The following is a 17,004-nucleotide window of genomic DNA, read 5'->3' on the forward strand; positions in this document are numbered from 1 at the left end:
TTGAACATTCAAAAAAGAACTACACCCATTCTCCTCAAACTATTTCAAAAAGTTCAAGGAGAAGGAAGAATTCCAAACTTGTTCTCTGAGGCCAGCATAATTCTAATTCCAAAACCAGAAAAAGACACTGCAAAGAAAGAAAACTACAGGCCAGTATCCCTTATGAACATAGACGCCAATATCCTGAACTAAATACTAGCAAATCGAATCCAGCAATACATCAAAAAAATTATTCACTGCGACCTAGTGGGATTCATCTCAGGTATGCAAGACTGGTACAATATTTGCAAATCAATAAATGTGATACACCACATAAATAAAATGAAGAATAAAAACCACATGATCTTATCAATAGATGCTGAAAAAGCCTTTGACAAAATCCAGCATTCATTTCTGATAAAAATGCTCAGCAATGTGGGAATAGAGGGATCATATTTTGACATAATAAAGGCCATATATGAAAGACCTACAGCCAACATCATACTTAATGGGAAGAAACTAAAAACATTTCCCTTAAGAACAGGAACAAGACAGGGATGCCCTCTTTCACCACTCTTATTTAACATAGTCCTGGAAGTCTTAGACACAGCAATCAGATGTGAAGAAAAAATAAAAGGGATCCAAATTGGAAAGGAGGAAGTGAAACTGTCATTATTTGCAGATGACATGATATTATACATAGAAAACTCTAAATACTCCATCAAAAGTTTACTAGACTTAATAAATGAATTTGGCAAAGTAGCAGGATACAAAATTAATGTCAAGAAATCGATGGCATTCTTATACACCAATGATGAACTCACAGAAAGAGAAACTGAAAAAACAATCCCATTTACCATCATGGCAAAAAAATTGAGATACCTAGGAATAAACTTAACCAAAGAAGTAAAGGACCTATTTGCAGAAAACTACAGGTCATTGAAAAAAGAAATAGAGGAAGATATAAAAAAGTGGAAGCACATACCTTGTTCATGGATTGGAAGAATTAACATCATTAAAATGGCCATATTACCCAAAGCAATCTATAGATCAATGCAATCCACATCAAAATACCAATGACATACTTCACAGAACTAGAACAAATACTTCAAAAGTTTATATGGAACCAAAAAAGAACCTGAATAGCCACAGCAATCTTGAAAAAGAAGAATAAAGTAGGTGGGATCACAATACCAGATATCAGGTTATACTACAAAGTGACTGTAATCAAAACAGTCTGGTTCTGGCACAAGAACAGACATATAGACCAGTGGAACAGAAGAGAGAACCCAGAAATGGACCCAAGACAATATGCTCAATTAATATTTGACAAAGGAGGCAAGAGCATACAATGGAGTAAAGACAGCCTCTGTAATAAATGGTGTTGGCAAATTTGGACATCTACATGCAAAAAAATGAAACTAGACCATCAACTTACACCATACACAAAAATAAACTAAAAATGGTAAAAGACTTAAATGTGACCCGTGAATCCATAAAAATCCTAGAAGAAAATGTAGGCAACAAAATTTCAGACATCATACACAGCAGAATTTTCACTGATACATCACCTAAGGCAACAGAAACAAAGGAAAAAATGAACACATGGAACTACATCAAACTCAAAAGCTTCTGCACAGCAAAAGAAACAACCATCAAAATGGAAAGGCAACCCACTGTATGGGAGAGCATCATTGCCAATGATACATGAGATAAGGGGTTAATTTCCAAAATATGTAGAGTACTCATACAACTCAACAAAAGGAACATAAAGAACCCAATTAAAAAATGGGCAGAAGAGCTGAATAGACACCTCTCCAAACAGGACATACAAACGGCTAAGAGACATATGAAGAAATGTTCAACATCACTAATCATCAGAGAGATGCAAATTAAAACAACAATGGGTATCACCTTACATCTGTCAGAATGGCCAACATCAACAAATCATCAAACAAGTGTTGGCAAGGGTGTGGAGAAAAGGGGACTCTAGTACACTGCTGGTGGGAATGCAGACTGGTGTAACCACTATGGAAAACACTATGGTGTTACCTCAAAAAATTAAAAATTGAACTTCCATTTGACCCAGTGATCCCACTTCTAGGAATATGCCCTAAGAAGCCTGAAACAACAATCAGGAAGAATCTATGTACCCCCATGTTCATAGCAGCACTATTTACAATAGCTAAGATCTGGAAACAGCCCAAGTGTCCATCAGTAGATGAATGGATAAAAAAAGCTGTGGTTCATCAAAATGCAAAAGGTTCAAGACAAAGAGAGAATCTTAAAAGCAGCAAGAGAAAGGCAGCTAGTAACCTACAAGGGAGTTCCCATTAGGCTGTCAGCTGATTTCTCAAAAGAAACTTTGCAGGCCAGAAGGGAGTGGCAAGAAATATTCAGAGTGATGAAAACCAAGAACCTACAACCAAAATTACTCTCTCCTGCAAAGCTGTCATTTAGAATCGATGGACATATAAAAACTTTCCCAGACAAGAAAAAGTTAAAGGAGTTCATCACTACCAAACCATTATTATATGAAATGATGAAGGGTCTTTTTGAAGAAAAAGATAAAATGTATGAACAAACAAAATGGCAATGAATACATATCTATCAACAATGGAATCTACAAACAAAATGAACAGGTAGAACAGAAACATTCTCATAGATACAGAGAACATTTTGTTGGTTGCCAGTTGGGAGGGGGGGTTGGGGGAATGGGTGAAAAAGGTGAAGGGATTAAGAAGCACAAATTCATTGCTAGATTGACAAACGTCAAAGGGAAAGGGGTTGGGGGGGTGGGAAGAAATAAACCAAAGAACTTATATGCCTAACCAATGGACACAGACAATAGTGTGGGAAAAATTGGGAAGGGGGCGGGAGGGGGAAGAGGGGGTTAATGGGGGAAAAATGTGGAACATCTATAATACATTTTACATCCAACAATTAAGATTTGAAAAAAAAAAAAAAGCTGTGGTGCATATACACAATGGAGTACTATGCAGCTGTGAGAAAGAAAGATGTCTTATCCTTTGAGACGACATGGAGGGACCTGCAAAGTATTATTCTTTTTTTTTTTTTTTTTTTTTTAATCCTCACCCGAGGACACTTTTCCATTTTTTGTACAGATAGAGTGGGAGGGAGAGAGAGGAAGGGAGAGAGAGAGAGAAACATTGACGTGAAGGGACACATCGAGTGGCTGCCACCCGCACGACCAACCAGGGCCGGGGACAAACTGCAACCGAAGTACGCGCCCTTAGCGGGAATCGAACCCGGGTCTCTCTGGACCGCAGGCCGACGCTCTAACCGCTGAGCCAAACTGGCCAGGGCTGAAAAGTATTATTCTAAGCGGAACAAGCCAAGCAGAGAAAGACAAATACCACATGATCTCACTTATTTGTGGAATATAATGAACATAACAGTCTGAGGAATAGGGTAGACCCAGAGACTTGGAAGTAGGGTACAGACTGACAACCCTCAGAAGAGGGGGTAGTGGGAGGAGGGAAGAGATAAACCACAGAACTTATATGCATGTATGCATAACCAATGGACATGGACAATAAAGCCGAGGAGGGGTTGGTGGGGATGGAGAGGAGGGTGTCAATGGGGTAAAAAAGGAGAAACATCTGTAACAAAAATAAAAGAAAAAAAAATTTTTTTTGAACTTTATCGTTGGTAGTATTACAGATGTCTCCCATTTTCTCCCTTTTTGCTCTCTTCCACCTAACCCCTGCCCCACCCCAGACCTTCCCCATGGTATTGTCAGTGTCCATGGCTTATGTATACATACATATATATTCTTTAGTTAATCTCTTCCTGCCCCTCCTCCCAATCTGTTATTCTGTTCCATGCATCCATACCTCTGGACTTATTTTGTTCATCAATTTATTTAGTTCTTTAGATTCCATTTATAATTGAAATCATGTGATATTTGTCCTTCTCTAACTGGTTTATTTCACTTAGCATAATAGTCTCCAGGTCCATCCATGCTGTCTCAGAGGGTTTAATTTCCAAAATATACAAAGAACTCATACACCTCAACACCAGGAAGACAAACAATTTAATTAAAACGTGGGCAAAGGCCCTGTTTGGTTTGGCTCAATGATTAGAGCATTGGCGCTCAGACCAATGAGGTTCGGGTTTGATTCTGGTCAAGAGCACGTACCTTGGTTGTGGTTCGTCCCTGGCCCTGGTCAGGTTGTGCGGGAGGCAACCAGTCGATGTGGCTCTATCACATTGATGTTTCTCTCTGTCTCCCTCACCCCCACTCTATCTAATGATAAATGGAAAAATATCCTTGGGTGAGAAATAAAAAAGTAAAAATAAAAGTGGGCAAAGGACCTCCTAAAGCTTCTCAAAAGAGGACATACAGATGGCCAATAGACACATGAAAAAATACTCAACGTCACTAATCATCAGAGAAATGCAATATAAAACTACAATGAAGTATCACCTCACACCTGTCAGAATGGCTACCATCAATAAATCAATAAACAACAAGTTCTGGCGGGGATGTGGAGAAAAGGGAGCCCTAATACACTGCTAGTGGGTATGCAGACTGGTACAGCCACTATGGAAAACAGTATGGAAGTTCCTCACAAAATTAAAAATGAATCTGCCATTTGACCCAGTGGTCCCACTTCTTGGAATATATCCTAAGAAGCCTGAAACACGAATCAGAAAGAATATATGCACCCCTATTTTTATAGCAGCACTATTTACAATTGCTAAGATCTGGAAACAGCCCAAGTGCCCATCAGTAGATGAGTGGATAAAAAAGCTATGGTACATTTACACATTGGAATACTATACAGCTGTAAAAGAGAAGAATCTTTTACGCTTTCTTATAAAAAAGATTTTTTAAAATTGATTTTTAGATAGAAAGGAAGAGAGGGAGAAAGAGAGAAACATCAATGTGAGAGAGAAACATTGATCAGATGCCTCCTGCATGCCCTCTACTGGGAATTGAGCTTGAAACCCAGGCATGTGCCTTGACCAGGAATCCAATTGGCAACCTTTTGGTGCATGGGATGACACTCAACCAACTGACCACACCAGCCAGGGCAACCCTTTCTTTAGGCCTTTATTTCCTATGAAGGCTTCCATGTCACATAAAGTTTACATCAAATAAAATTTGTATCCTTTTTTCTTGTTAATCTGTCTTTGTCAGTTAAATTTTCAGACCCATCTAGAGATCGTAGGAAGATCCAGGAAAAGTTTTTTCTCCCCTACAATAGGTAATAAAAATAAAGTTAAAAAAATACCTTTCAGCTTATTCTATGTCTTTGCAATTAGAAAAATCAAACTAAAACCTTGACTAGTGAGGCAGAAGTTGTAGTTGCCTATCCAACAGCCATTTTCTCTCTTATAATATTTGACATATAGTAAAAATATTATTTATTTGAAACTCAAATTTAACTGGGAATCCTTGAGTTTATTTGGAAACTACAACATTGATATATTCAGTAGTCATATTTCTCAGTAACATATCCTTATATAAGCATATTCAGATTAGTAAAAAAAAATTGTTTTTCTTGAAAAGCACTTGTGAGCATTTAATGAACATCCCTCCATGTGACTTCAAGCTACAAGGACACAGTCCCCAGCAACTCCCTTAATCTTCTCCTCAGCTCTTCCACTAAAAAACTTGGCCTGCACAATGACAGGCTGCTTTGGGAGCTTTCCCCTCCCCCAAACCTGGTAGTAGCCCCATTGCACATGTCAATGATAGGAGCAGCTCCAGCCTTGTTTTTGGCAGCATTGACCCATGTCTGCTCACTGACCAAGGTCCACAGTTTATCAAGGTTGACAGTTGGGCAGAAGGTCTGCTTCCTTTTTAAGTGGTAATGCCTCATACTATCCTCAGTGGGGTGCTCCCTGTGTCCCCACTGTTGCTGATGGAAGTGGAAATAAGGATTTCCTGAGGCCCCACAGGAGGATGAGGGATTGTGGAAAGATGAAGTAATATTAAGGGAGTTCCTCCTTCAAGATCCCATCTCCCTCTGTCCTGCCATGGAAAAAGTCCCATTTTGTCTTCAGCAAGGCTAAGGTCAAAGCCACTGCCCAGAGTTTTTGCTTCATATTAAGGTCCAGTACAGTCCAGCATCTGGCTAGCTTAGCTTGTGTTCCCAGCTGCGGTCCATTGCATGTGGGGTCTGCACAGGCTATGCAGCTTCTAGGGCCACTTGGCAGGCCAGCATGGGTCACGGAGCAAGTGAGAAACAGGAATGCAAGCAGCAAGAGAGAGAGGATTCTTTGAGGATTATGTATTCCCAAATTTTTGCAGGCTTGCACTGGGGTCCACCCTCCTAGCCAACAATCTTTGTTCCCAGGTTAGACTGACAGGCAAGCACCTTCCCTATGTCACCCCAACTTTACTGCACATGAATCCTTTTTCCCCTTTGTTGGACCCCTTCCCCCAGTGATTTGCAGGAGATGGACCAGTGGTTCCCTGGGGAGTATAAAGTTACAGCTTCCTGGTGAAGCTGCCAAGATGACCAGGCTTACAGTGTCTCCCTCCCCTTTGCTCTCTTTCTATTATTAATATCAACTAGCTAGTTACAATGGTAAAAATACCAACTTTCCCAAAGTAACGTGGGTGATATTTGTTGGAGTTGATCCTGTGATGATGCATGTCAGCAGCATTACCTTGGCCTTCCAGGTTCTTTCAATGCTTGCTGATGTGGCTGTGGCCATGGCTCACATGGCCTATAAATTTCTGGGTCTTCCTCAGTCTGGATGGCATGTCAGTGGCTGAGACACAAGAGCAAAAAAATAATTTTTTACAGTGATAATTTTTCCCCTGTCAAACAGGAATTTTATAGGTAATTAATTGCACACATCAGTACAAAACTCTCCTCATTATTTTGAATAAAATATAACAAACTGTACCAGAAGTATCAGATCTTTTTTTAACAAATATGAACAATATGCTATGGAAAAAAATGAACTATTTTGAAGACATTCAGGAAAATTTGTGCAAGCCATTGAAATGGCAAAAAAATGATTACTTAGTGTTCTGTTTTCTGCATCCTTCTGGAGTATCTCCTGTGATTTTTCTTTGAGCTATTTACAACTCTGTAAATGGTAGATAAATGAGAGCAATACAAATGACATGTCCATAAATGTACAAATGAATTCTGTCCAGTGGGGAGATAATTGATTTCTCTTCCCATCTTTGTGTAAAAAGCCAGTTTTGTATCTGTTTGTTAACTCATTTTAGCATGCCTTATCTGTCTGTCTATCTATCTATCTATCTATCTATCTATCTATCTATCTATCTATCTATTATCTATCATCTATCTACCTATCACTTTGAATTCTTCTTTGAACCAGAGATAATATCTTACTGCTTTCTTCTTCCATTAATGAATCAAAGAAAACCTTTGACACATATTCATTTTATAGTTGTATGAGAATCATATTTTTTTTTACCTTTAGAAAATATATATATATTTAGCAATACATTTGAAACATAAATCCGTTCACTGATATTTGATCAGTTGGTGCTAAAATACATTCTCAATCATCTTGGAAGGCTTTTTATAAAAAGAAATTTCTAAATAACTTGTTTCTTTGCATATATTTTTGGTAATATTTCTTTCTAAAGGGAAATAATTATAATGACCAACAAGATAAAATTTAAGGCATTGTTTTTCATAAGGAAACTTAGCAAAGTAACTGTTAGAAAGGGAGAGGGAAGAACAAGAGAAAGAGAATAATAATGAGTATTTTCTTCTGTAAAATAAAAAATAACCCTGAGCCAAATTCTTGGAGACAGATGGACACTGCCTCTAGCACCATGGGCCAATCAGCAGCTTTAATCTTAAGCAGTTCTTGCCAACTATGAGGACCAGTCCTCAGGGAAGGAGGAAGGAAGGAAAGAAAGGGGGACGAAGAACCTTCAGCACCATCTGCTAGATGCCAGTACAGTATTCCTGTTCTGTTTCACCTCATTTTCATTCTGTTTTACCCTTTCCAGATCTTCCCTCTTTAAAAGCATTCTCTTCCCACAAGAACAGGCATATAGGCCACTGGAACAGAACAGAGACCTCAGAAATCTACCCATACCAATATGGTCAATTTATATTTGATAAAGGAGGTAAGAGCATACATTGAAGTAAAAGACAGTCTCTTCAATAAATGGTCTTGGGAAAATTGGACAGGTACATATAAAATAAATAAATAAATAAATAAATAAATAAATAAATAAATAAATAAATAAATAAATAAAATTAGACCACCAACTCACACCACACACAAGAATAAACTCAAAATGGATAAAAGATTTAAATGTAAATCACAAAACCATAAAATTCCTAGAAGTGAACAAGGCAGTAAACTCTCAGACATTACATGTGGCAGTATTTTCACCGATACATCCCTTAGGCAAGGGGAACAAAGGAAAAAATGAATAAGTGGGACTACATCAAACTAAAAGCATTCCCATTCCATGAGTTCTGTTGCTTTGATGCTATAAGGCAGGATGATGTTTTCCTCGACTCTCTTCAGATTTCTGGCTGTGTCTGAAAATTAAACTGACAAAGATTAACAGGAGAAAAGCGTACACATTTTATTGAATTTTTATATTCACATGGGAGCCTTCACAAGAGAATGAAGACCTGAAGAAGTGCCCTGAATGGGAAGCTTTTATACCCTTTAGAGAAAGAAACAGTAAGTGAAAAATTGACATGACCAGGGGGTTTAGGCTAGAGGTAGTACATGGGAAAGAATTAACTAGGAAGATAAGGGACAGTTTAACAAGGTTTGTACAGATTTCTTGGCTCAAATTCCCCATCTCTGGAAATAAGAACATCTTTCCTCCTCCTGGTGCAGGGAGGGAACCTTTCACATGGGAGTTTTATGACCTGTGTCAGAGAATAATGGCAAAGGGGAAGATCAGAGTGACCTTGCTTCTGCCATCTTTTAAAATTCCTTTAGTTTAAGGTATTTAGTATGACAAGGCGCCATATTTTGGGATAGTGTGTTCTGAACCCAATCGGTGCTTTAACTGTGGGTAGGAACTGTACAGAGAGGTGAGTGAGGAGTTAAATGTTTCAAGAAGAGCACAGCTGGAAGCAGAGATGTGGATGGTGGGTGGTTCTGGGCTAGATCCTGTCAGAAGTGAGGAGCCGGAAGAAGAGGAACAGCCACGGGGGCATCTGGTAGGTAGATGGGTGGCTCTCTAAATACTGAAAAAACTCGAGCAGGCTCCCCAGTGATGGCCCTTTAAGGCCACACAGCAATCTTTCTTTGCCCTCTCCATGCCCCAACCACCCAGCTGCCCTAACAGGAGCCTTTGAAGAACAGTCCCAGAGGTAGAAGCAAATGGTATGCAAAGGTCCTGAGCACCAACTCGGAGAGGGTGTTGGGGATGAACAGGAGATGGTGTGGGGACGGATCTGTGATTTGGCTTCAGCACCAGCAAGCTTTTAGCTTTGAACTTGTGAATTTAGTGAGGGCAGGGACATTTATGGCTCTCAGAGCCCAGAAAGGCCCTGGTCACTATCCCCCAACCCCTAGTGAAAGTGTGGGTACTGGAAGTGCCTCTGGCCCTAAATGCTTTTTTCCCCCTGACTGTTGTGTTAATTGCTGGGCATAGCACTGCCCTTCCAACAGTTTTGACTACTGTTTATCTTAATTTTTTTCTTTATTGATTTTTAGAGAGAGAGGAAGGAAGAGGGAGAGACAGAAACATCAATGAGAGAGAACATTGATTGGCTGCCTCCTGCATGCCCCACACTGGGGATCGTGCCCACAACCTGGGCGTGTGCCCTGACTGGGAATCGAACTGGTGACCTCTTGGTGCATGGATTGACGCTCAACCACTGTGCCATGATGGCCAGGCATGGTGCTATTTCTTTACCAGACAAAATTGACTGTACTAATGTTTACTTGTTAATACTTTATTATATACGTACTGCAATATATCTATTCCTATAATCACCAGTTTTCCAAACAACACTGTAGAGCAGCTATTATTAAAAACTGGAGTTTGAAAAGTCTTAGCAGCTAATGAGCAACCTAGCCAAAATTTGAGGGTGTTGGATCCTACAGAGTATAAGGAGCCACAGTAGTGTCTGCTGCAAAGCCCTGGGTCTCCCCCATGTGCCCTTGCCCCTCCCTGTCCCCTCACGATCCTGTTCCAGTCTCCAGCAGAGGTGTCTACAGGAAGAGATCCTGCCTTTGCCCTCATATCTAAATGTCCTTCCCGAGTCCTGGCCTGGGGAAGGCAAAATCTCAGACTTGGGGCAGGGACGAATTAAACCACAGCCCTGACACATGTGGCCAGAGCTGGTCTGGTTTTAACCTGAACCAGTTGTGCTTACATAACCCAATCAAGGAGCCCTGCATGTGCTCGTTTAGTCCAACACCCATTTTCTGGTCACCGTGTGAAGCACCAAGGAAGGATGAACACATTTCCCGCATTCAGGAAGTACAGTTTAGGGTGCAGAGTGCCAGGGAGGAGGGCAGGAGGAGATGCAGACCTTGTCCTTGGGGAGCCTCTGCTGTATTTGGAAAGAGAGGCTCCTGTTCCAGGTGGCTTCCAAATCCTGCCCATCCTTTAAGGCCCAGATGTCATCCTGGTAATGGTAAAGAACCCTTCCTGTCCAAAATGACCTCTCTCCACTCCAACCCCCCATGAGAATATAGGCCAGTTCTTCTAATGAACCCTCTCCACACACTGCTCTGTGTCAGTATTACTTGAGTTAATACTTAGAACAGTGCTCACACTGTTAACAGAATTAACTACTAAATAATATTAATAATACCATTACATATTATATTATTAGTTATCATCACCACCATCATTTTTATTATTACATGGCTTTTCTCTCTCATGTGATTGGAGGCTCCCTGAATTTTACCCTGAGTCATGGAGAAAAGATGATGTTAGAGTTCTCTGTAACATGATCCCTGCCGTATGCATTCTCGGACAGCCTGGGGGTCCAATACCAAGCCCTCAAAGTCCCTGGCCCCAGAAGTCCAGGGATCCCAGCCCATGGCTCTAACTTTGTCTGCATTGAGAGCCATGTCATATAAGAAAAAGTGTAGCACCTGTAGGGTTGAGTTAACAAAAGAAGCGAGGTTGTTGGCCCAGATGAATCCTCTGGAGGGAAACTGTGATGCTGAAGATCCACGAGTGAAAACAAAACGACATCCCGTCAGCCTCCCCACCTCCTGCCAAAGAGAGAAATGACGCAGCCAGGCCTGCTGTTTCCTCTCTGTGGCACCCTGATTCTTGGTGGTGGACAAAGCAAGCAGACACGAGGTTACACTGGTAAATATGGGTGTGTCCTATTATCTCTTGTTTATTATTAAAGTGGAATTTGAACTTGGGGAAATTAGAAAACCAGGGTTCAGATAACCATTTGGTGTTTTGTGACCTTTACATTGCTTCTAATTCTCTCCCCTGCATGTTTTAGCATGATACAGCAGCACCGAATCTTGACCAGGGTCTCATATTCAGAGCAAGTGTGCTAGATCCATGGCCTTGTACTAATGACCATGATCTTTTGCGAAATGATTGTTGCAATGTGGCCCAGTAGTTTAATGGATGATATCTTAGTCTTAGAAAAATATTTCATTGATCATCACACCTTAGCATTCAGATTTGGCAATTAGGTGTTTCCCACTTCTCCTATCCATGGCTTAATTGATCCTCATGGCACTATTTGGTGGCTGGGTCCCTATCCCATGGCTCTTATCTCCTGAGTCTGGAGACCATTGTGGGTTTCCCCCTAGAGACAGGAAGCTTAATTCTTCCCACTCTGTTTCATCTTTGTTTTCTGCTGGTTTCTCTCTAAGAAAATCTCTACCTTTACGCCCTTCCTTTTCCTTAAAAGTTAACTTACTCTTTTCTTGAGTCTTTTTTTCCTAACCTAACCTCTGAGTCCCTCTCTCTAAACTGTGTTTCATTATAGCAGCCCTGTTTCAGGGAGAAGCTTGTCATTTCTTATTTTTGCATGCACTCTAGTAGATGGTAGCTGGGGAGGTGGGGAAGCCGGGCATATAGATTGACTTAAAATGGTCTCAATTCATGCTTTTATGAATCCATTCTCTATTTATGCTTCCATTTATATTTTCACATGCGTCTCATTCATTTGCTTAATCATTATACACTTATTCCTGCATGAAATATGAATATATTCTACACATCTGCATTCAGTTCTCGTACATTTGTTCCAGCACTCAGTCATTCATTCATTCAGCTATTGATTCAATTATTCATTTATGTATAATTCATATATTCAATGATTTGTTAATTTCTACTAATTCAGGGAAGAAGAGACCAATGGCACATTCAAGTTGGGTTATTTACACAGGCGCAGGCAGAGTGTAGGGAAATCACAAGGGTTAGTGCAGCACATTGGAGCTAGCAACTGCTGGGTACCGTTACCACCTCTGGGCCTGAAAGGGCGAGGGGCGGGGCAAACTGAGAACTTTCACTGAGGGATCCCTCCCCGGATGGGGATGGGGAATCTGGGCACAAATACCGTGATCTAACTCTCCTTCCTCTTGCTGATCTACTGCCAGTACCTCCTCACCTGGAAGTCAGTGTGCACGAGAGGGTTAGAGGCAGTCCACCTGGAAGTCAGTGTGCACGAGAGGGTTACAGGCAGTCCACCTGGAAGTCAGTGTGCATGAGAGGGTTAGAGGCAGTCCACCTGGAAGTCAGTGTGCATGAGAGGGTTAGAGGCAGTCCACCTGGAAGTCAGTGTGCGTGAGAGGGTTACAGGCAGTCCACCTGGATGTCAGTGTGCACGAGAGGGTTACAGGCAGTCCACCTGGATGTCAGTGTGCACGAGAGGGTTACAGGCAGTCCACCTGGATGTCAGTGTGCATGAGAGGGTTACAGGCAGTCCACCTGGATGTCAGTGTGCACGAGAGGGTTACAGGCAGTCCACCTGGAAGTCAGTGTGCACGAGAGGGTTACAGGCAGTCCACACTGGTCGGCAGGGCACAGGTGAGTGGGGAATGTAGTTAGAGAGGCAAAGGAAAAATATCCCACACACCTTCTGAGGTCCTGGGGCTCGTCAGCCTTGTATCTTTCCCTGTTGCCTTTTTTTTTTTTTTAATTGGGAAAGAACCAGCAGGAATGGTCAGAAAAATCTGGCCTAGGAAATTATTTTCATAACAAAAAGCCACATAAAATGGATCCAGCCTGACTATTCATGAATTTTTGGATTATGCCTCTTTGGGAAAGTTTTTTGGGTTCCTTCACTACCCCAAACCAGGAAGGGTTCTTTCTCCTGTGACAATATTTGATCAGTACACTGTGTCTGTATTCTACACACTTTGAGGACACAGACTATGTCTTACTTATCTTATGTGCCCAGAGCCTAGCCAGGTACAGAGTAAATGTTGAATGAAAGGATGAATGAATGCATGAATGCTTCATCAGAGGATGCTAGGGGGTTCAGGGAGATAACAGTATCTTGCATTTCTTTCACTCCCCCACGAGATGGCAGCAATTACCATGGTTCCATTTTCCTATGTGTGGCACTCAGGCACGTCTTCATCCAGTGTCTCATGAATACAATAAATCTATTTTTCAAAGCATATCAAAGACAGAATAATACACTGATGGTAAGGAAGAGAAAAAATAAAACTAAATATTTACTATCACTACTGTTATTGGATATGGCAATGTAAATTTAACTTTAAAAAGTATTTGAGAGACATGTGTTACTAAATTTGTGAAAGAAAAGTTGCCCTCTGTGCAAATGTCAGATAAACAAATGAATGATCTCTGCCCTGTGTGGTACCTAGTTATGTTATCTGATCACCTGGAATCACTCTGTTGGGCTCTTCCCATACACCTCTGTTTGCTTGCTCTCAAAGTTCAAAATTTCCACAGGTTCCAGTTTCTCGGGTGGCTTGCTTCTTACTCCTCTCCAGCCATGTCAATCTGTGCAAAAACCATAGTGTACTTCTTGTGCTGGACTGTGAATGCTCAAACTCAGCACTGTTTCAGACCATACTCACTCTTCTAAAAAAAGGGCACATGTTCAGAAAATTGTTACTAAGTGTTCTTTACAAGCTCAGAGGTGATAGTGTCCTAGTGAGATGGAGGATAACTTACCTAGTTTTCTTGAAAGTATTTGTAGTTCCTGGGTGTCTTAGAAATCAAGAGCATTGTCCCCACATTTAAAAAACAATTGACTTGCAGAAATCTTGCTTGGATTTTACTACTTTTGCATTACAGGAAAGATTGCCAAGAGTTGTCCTTAAATTTACCAGTTCAGGAATTGGTATAAATTTTGCCCTGTAACTTTAAACAAAGCCATGTCCAAAAGACATGTCTACGGAATTAAACACAAGAATCTGAAGGATGAGGAGGTAGAAGAGAAGAAAGAAAAGAATGATCACATAACACAATTGTTTTGGTATACATTGGTCCCTTGGCAGTGGAGAGAGTCCCTAAGAGGTTGCTTCTGCTGAATCTCAGTTGCTAAGGGAGAGCTCACACTCCTTTAACCCTACCATCGCCCAGGAGCCATAAAAAAGATGATTTTTTTATACGATATCATTTAAGCTTTACAACCACTCCAGGTCAAAACACACTTTTCAAAGAAGTTAAAAATATGATTTTCATACAAACACAGAACGAGCGTGTGTCAAAATGTATTAAAGTCAATATTGAATGAAGGAACTAGTAACGTAGTGAAGTTGGTTTCCAAAAGCCTTTAAGGAAGAGGAATTCATGTAGCACGTCAGAAAAAAATAAAATAAAAGGATAGTTAAGGTCCTACAGACAATAAGATTATAACTTTTGGTATTGTTTTTTTCTATTGAACAGAAATCTACAAGTTAAATATGTAACTTTGTAAACAAGTTAAATATATAATTTCGTGATTTTGGGGCTCTAATCAAATAGCAAATAGGAAAGTCAAACAAAGGTACATTTTTCAAGGGAATTAAATAATCCTTGGGCAGGCCTGATAAATAATGACCCAGGAGGACACTGAAAGGACATAAAGTGATCCTCTTTATGTTTTATAATTTCTTGTTTAACCTCCAGCCTTTTTCTCTCTAGGCGGAAAGCATCATGGGGTCGGAAGCTGGCTGTCTTTTCCACCGCTGGGAAAACATGCAAACACACAATGAGCAGTGACAGGCATGAGTATGCAGTGAACAAATGTTTCTTTAGCCGAATTGAATTGGGTTTTACAAAGAGTAGTAACTTGTGTAAGTGGTGAGAGGCAGATTCTCTGAGATTTCTTATAACATCTCAGGAAGGAGGTGTATTAGTTTCCTACGGCTGCTGTAACACAATCTGGGCACCTTAAAACAACAGAAATTGGTCTTCTCACAGTTCTGGAGGCTTGAAGTCTGAGAGGGGCTGGCAGGGCCATGATCCCTCTGCTGGTTTTAGGGAAGAAGCCTTCCTTGCCTCTTCTAGTTTCTGGTGGTTGTCAGAAAGCTCCGGTGTGTTCTTGGCTTTTAGCTGCAACACTCTAACTTCTGCCTGTCCCCACGTGGTAGTCTTCCCTCCATGTGTGTCTGTATCTCTGTGTCTCTTTTTATAAAGACATCAGTGATGCTAATAAAGTATGACCTCATCTTAATTTATATCTTAATTAAATCTGCAAAGACTATTTTCAAATAAAATCACATTCACAGTACCATCCGTTAGGACTTGAATATACTTTATGGCAGACACAATTCAACCCATTACAGGAGGCTTTGGAATCAGAAGTTCTTGGTCAGGTATTAGCTATTTAGTCAGGTAAGACTCTCTCAGCACTGAGTGTAGGCTTTCTGCCTCCCTAAGTGTTGGGGGAAATCCTGTTCTTGGCTACTCCAATTTCAGGAGCCCCAGGCACTTATCAGGGCTGTTTTGCATCAAGTCACCTTTCTTTGATCTTCTATCTGTAGTTCTAATAATAAATCCCCTTCATGTTCTCTGAAATAAAGTACCTGCCTTTCACCCAGGTTCTAGTAAGCAAGTTCTTATCTTGACCCTGTATTATCTGAGGTTGTGGTACTTGTTCAGGAGACCAGTTCTTCTGGGACCTAGTCCATGCTCGGCTCTTGCCAAAGCGCCCAGGAGCCATTAGCATAAATAGAGCTTCGAGTTACTAGAGAGCAGGAAGGGAGCAGACACTATTGACTAGGAAGGGAAGAGTGGCCAGAGGTGGCTTGTTCCTTTTTGTGGTTGGTGTGGCATTAACAAGGTGTGGTTAGCGGATTTCTAATCTGGGTGGGTGTCGGTGGCATCGATCCTGGTGCCTGTGCCTGAGAGGCCTTTTGGGGTTTGGGAGCAGCAGCAATTCTCAGCATTTGGCTGAAGAGAGAGGAGTCTTCAAGTTTTTAGTTATAAAACTTGCCAAAGTAGTTTTTTTACTTAAATTTTTTCTTGTTACCACTATTGCAAATGAACCCCATTTCTACCCACCTTTGCCCACCCCAAATTAGTTATGAAAATCTATGAACCCCCCTCACATGTTTTTAAGTTAGCATCTAAAATTTTTCACAAGTTTAGATAATTGCAAAAGATGTCATTTTTGGCAATTTGTAATATATTAACATTTAAAAATAAAACTGTTCCATCCCTCTTTTAAAAGTTTCCAGTGGCCATGGCTGGCGTGGCTCTGTGGTTAGAGTGTCTGGCCTCAGACCAAAGGGTTGCAAGTTTGATACCAGGCCCTGGTGGGGGCACTAGTGGGAGGCAACCAATCGATATTTCTCTCTCTCTCCCCTCTCCTCCTCCCTTCCACTCTCTGTACAAATCAATGCAAAAAATATCCTCTAGTGAGGATTAACAACAACAACAAAACAAGTGTCCCGTAAAATCTAGACACTGTAATAATTTGATACCATTAGGCTGTCTTTACATATTCATGAGCAAATTCTTTAAAATGGTTGGAATTTTTGCAATTTTTTTTTCCTCTTTGAATTCACATTTCCATTTTAATTATTTCTCTGAATTTAACCCTTATGTAATATATTTATAAGCCTAAAAGTCTTTTATTGTTTACTCTGTCTTACTTTTCTGCAAAAAAAAAAAAAATCAAAATTTAA

General features: G+C 40.6%; 1 pseudogene; it reads right to left on the reverse strand.

The window, feature by feature from the left end:
- Positions 1 to 5,556: 5,556 nt before the first annotated feature.
- On the reverse strand, positions 5,557 to 6,721 carry LOC118617659 (annotated as a pseudogene).
- Between the last annotated feature and the right edge of the window lie 10,283 nt (positions 6,722 to 17,004).

This window comes from Molossus molossus, unplaced genomic scaffold (genome assembly GCF_014108415.1).
Source record: "Molossus molossus isolate mMolMol1 unplaced genomic scaffold, mMolMol1.p scaffold_m16_p_5, whole genome shotgun sequence".
Classification (NCBI taxonomy): domain Eukaryota; kingdom Metazoa; phylum Chordata; class Mammalia; order Chiroptera; family Molossidae; genus Molossus; species Molossus molossus.